The following is a 4,406-nucleotide window of genomic DNA, read 5'->3' on the forward strand; positions in this document are numbered from 1 at the left end:
TGTCATACCCTCCTCCAAAGATGTCATACCCTCCGACCCAAGGATGGAACCCAAATCTCTTATGTCTCCTGTACTGGCAGGTGGGTTCTTTACCACTAGCACCACCTGGGAAGCCCCCTCAAAAAAAACCTAGGTCATGTTATAAAAACAGAACATAGAGAGTAACATTTGTGACTACAGGTGTGACTCGATCTTTGCCTTCTATAAACAATATTCTTTGAAAGGCTTAAAGTTCTTTTCTGGTGTGACAAGCTACAGGCATGCGTGGGATGCTCTACTGATTAACCTTCTCAAAGTATTTCTTGGAAGCAATCGGATGGAATTGGATTATAGGAGAATCCAGTGTCCAGGTGGCTAGGCAGACTTCTCAGTGGAATTCCACAAACTGGAATGCCTTCACCAAGCTAGGGTCTCTCCCATGCTTGGGCCCACTGGGAGATCGTTGACACTCAAAAGCATGATGACTACATTGGGGTCAATTACGAAGAGACCTCGTAGTGCAAGGACAGGACCTTCTAACAAATAGCACACCCTCGTCTTGGGAAGTTTGGTTAGTCATATCTGACAAGAGCATGATGTTCATGTGGCCCAAACCACCATTCTTCCTCAGTGTATGTATCTGGGCCAGGTGGCTGAAGTGGGGATCTACCTGACGCTGCAATGATTCTACATTATGAAATTCAGTGGCTTTGTCACTAAAAGTAGCAATTTCTATAGGACACACAAAGGTGAAATCCGAAGGATGGAAGAAGAGCACCAGATATTTCCCCTTAAAGTCATCAGGGCTTGGACTTCCCTGGTGGTCCAGTGGTTAGGAATCTGCCTGCAAATGCAGGGGACATGGGTTCAGTCCCTGCTCTGGAAAGATTCCACCTGCTGCTGGTCAGCTAAGCTCATGCACCGAAATGAATAGTAGGCCCTGCTGCTACAAGTAGAGAAAGCTCACAAGCAGCAATGAAGACCCAGCACAGCCAAAAATTGATTGCTGCTAAGTCACTTCAGTCGTGACCAACTCTGTGCGACCCCATAGACAGCAGCCCACCAGGCTCCCCCGTCCCTGGGATTCTCCAGGCAAGAACAATGGAGTGGGTTGCCATTTCCTTCTCCAATGCAGGAAAGTGAAAAGTGAAAGTGAAGTCGCTCAGTCGTGTCCAACTCTTGGCAACCCCATGGACTGCAGCCTACCAGGCCCCTCCATCCATGGGATTTTCCAGGCAAGAGTACTGGAGTGGGGTGCCATTGCCTTCTCCATAAAATTGATTAATTAACTTATTAAAAAATTTTTAAATCATCAAGGCTTAGTTCTTTGAATGCTGTACCCTTTCAGTAGGATGCATGCTGGGTGACAGCAGGAGCATGGCATAAGGTCTGCAGAAGCAGGAATGTCCCAAGGAATGGCATCCATATGTCTGACAATCGAAACCCAGAGCTACCTTCCCACACGGCCACCATCTTCAGTGTCAATAATGCCTACTTTATATTAAGTGAGACAATCCATGTAGAAAAGCCTGGCAAAAGGAAAAGTCTTTTTTTCAAGGTGAGCGATTATTAGTGTCATGCGTTGAATTGAGTCCCCTCAAGGTTATGCTGGAGTCCTAACTCCCAGTACCCATGAATGTGACATTATTTGGAACTAGGATCTTTGTAGATGTAATCAATCTAAGATGAGGGCATTTGGATGGACCCTAATTCAATATGGCAGATGTCCTTATGAGAAGGAGAAATTTGGACACAGATGTACACAGGGTGGAGAACCCCGAGTGAAGACACAAGCCTAGAGGGAAGGTGGCTGTACGAAGACAGAGACAGTAATTGGAGTAAGGCTGGCACAAGCCAATGAAAGCCTGGAGCTACCAGAAGCTGGAAGAGGCAAGAAAGACCTTTGCCTTGAGGTTGAAGAAGGAGCACGGCCCTGCTAACATCTTGATTTCAAACTTCTAGTCTTTAGAACTATGAGAAGATAACTTTCTCTTATTTTAAGCCGTCCATTTTGCAACTTTTTTACAGCAGCCCTAAACGAAGCCCAGGCAGCTCAGTGGTAAAGAATCCACCTACCAATGCAGGAGACATGGGTTCGATTCCTGGATCAGGAAGATCTTTCAGAGAAGAAAATGGCAGCCCACTCCAGTATTCTTGCCTGGAAAATCCTGTGGACAGAAGAGCCTGGCAGGCTACAATCCGCAGGGTCACAAAAAGAGTCAGACATGACTTAGCGACTAAACAACAACAGAACTAATACAATTAGCTTTAAAAAGATTGCTGGTCTAGGAGACCCAAGACTTCTTTCTTAGTTTTGACCTTGCTTCTAAATAGTTTTGTAAACTTGGGCAAATTATAAAGGCATCGATCGTTAGAGCTGAAAAAGACCTTAGGACCAGGGGAAAAAAACCGAGGCCCACAAAGGGGAGGGACAGGCACATAACCCCAGGGAACCTCAGTGACTTCATCTGTCAACAAGAGATAATTATCCCCACCCCACTTGCTCTGCCCAGCTGTGGTTGACATGTCAATAAGATCACCTGGGTAGACCAGTTGCCACCACAATCTCCACAACACTCACACACATACACATACACACATACTACTGTCTGCCTTCAGAGGAGCACCCTGGTCAGTTTCCCAGGATTCTGGTTGATTCAGAGAAAGGAGCCAAGCCAATGATGAGCTATTTGAAGCAGATGGAATCGATAAAGGTGTCTGGGTACCCATGTGACATGAACCCAGTGGTTAGGTAAGGAGGGAGGAGCTAGGTAAATGTGTCAGTGTGTCCTTTGAGAGGCAATGCAGACAGCATCTATTGACATCAGTGAAGGAGGGTTTGGTCTCTTAGGGAAGAAAGTGATGAATCAGGACACCTGGATTCTGCACCAGGTGCTGCTGCCTGACTCACTATGCATCCCTGGGCAAGTCTCTTACCCTCTCTGGGCCTTTCCATATCTGTCTATACAATAGGAAGCTGGGACCTGCTCCCAGGTCTCTGTGACTCCAGAATCTCTGATCTTAACCATCATCTTATACTGCCAAAAGAGATGAAAGCAACTGGTCAGTCCAGGAGTACAGAGTGTCAGTAGGGCATTATGTATATATGCATAATCTGTGTTCTAAAGTCAGAGAGCTGACAGCATCAGAAGGTGATCTGGCCCAACCTGCCAGGTGATAGCCCTCCTAAGGGGATGTTGGAATAGCTTCTGGATGCTCCAGTGATGTTTTTCTTATTCCTTTTGAGCATACTCATTCTGCTGGCATGAAAAACAGTCTTCCTTATATGAGGAAGTGATGAATATAAGGATTATGCTCAGTTGCTCAGTCATGTCTGACTCTTTGCGACCCCATGGACTATAGCCCACAAGGCTCCTCTGTTCATGGAATTTCCCAGGCAAGAATACTGGAGTGGGTTGTCATTTTCTCCTCCAGGGGATCTTCCCGACCCAAGGATCAAACCCATTCGTCTTATGTCTCCTGTATTAGTAGATGGATTCTTTATCACTGCTGCTACCTGGGAAGCCCAAATATAAAGATTAAGAGTTTACAAAACCAATTCAAAGTCAAGCTGGGTTCTGCCATGTTTTCTAGCCTGTATGACTTTGGGCAAATCACTTTGTCTTGGCTAAGACTGATGTGGAGACTTTGCAGAGTCACCATGAGGGTGAAGCAAGGGAAGATTGTGACAGCTCTTGGCAACCCTGGAACACAGCAAGTGCTCAAGAAATGTAGGCTTTCCCTCCTTTGTGTTCATCTAGAGTCAAACAGATTTACTTTGTACTTCTGAAAGTTTTCAGCTATCTGAATACGACTCTCAAGTGGTTCCCCAACCCTTAGCATTTTCACCTTTCTCTCCATCATCATCTTCATCTTTGCCATCAACACTGTTACCTTTTATTATCATCATCACTAACAGCTTCCTCACCATCATCTTTAGTCATCAACTCTTTTTTTTTTTTTTTTCTACTGTACCATTCGGCTTGTAGGATCTTAGCTCCCCAAAGTGAAAGTGAAAGTCACACAGTCAGGTCCGACTCTTTGCGATTCCATCTAATATACAGTTCATGGAACTCTCCAGTCCAGAATACTGGAGTGGGTAGCCTTTCATTTCTCCAGGGGATCTTCCCAACAGGGCTTGAACCCAAATTTCCTGCATTGCAGGCAGATTCTTTACTAGCTGAGCCACAGGGAAGCCCAAGAATACTGGAGTGGGTAGCTTATCCCTTCTCCAACAGATCTTCCCAACCCAGGAATTAAACCAGGATCTCCTGCATTGCAGATGGATTCTTTACCAACTGAGCTATGAGGGAAGTGTAGCTCCCCAAACAGGGATTGAACCTGAGCCCTCAGCAGTGAAAGCTGAGAGTTCTAACCACCAGACCACCAGGGATACCCCATCATTATTATCTGTTATTATTATCATC

The 4,406-nt window shown here is 45.6% G+C and overlaps 1 pseudogene; it reads right to left on the reverse strand.

Annotated features, from left to right (window-relative positions):
- Positions 1–274: 274 nt before the first annotated feature.
- Positions 275–3,913, reverse strand: LOC120852262 (annotated as a pseudogene).
- Positions 3,914–4,406: the final 493 nt, after the last annotated feature.

This window comes from Oryx dammah, unplaced genomic scaffold, assembly GCF_014754425.2.
Source record: "Oryx dammah isolate SB20612 unplaced genomic scaffold, SCBI_Odam_1.1 HiC_scaffold_25, whole genome shotgun sequence".
Taxonomy (NCBI): Eukaryota; Metazoa; Chordata; class Mammalia; order Artiodactyla; family Bovidae; genus Oryx; species Oryx dammah.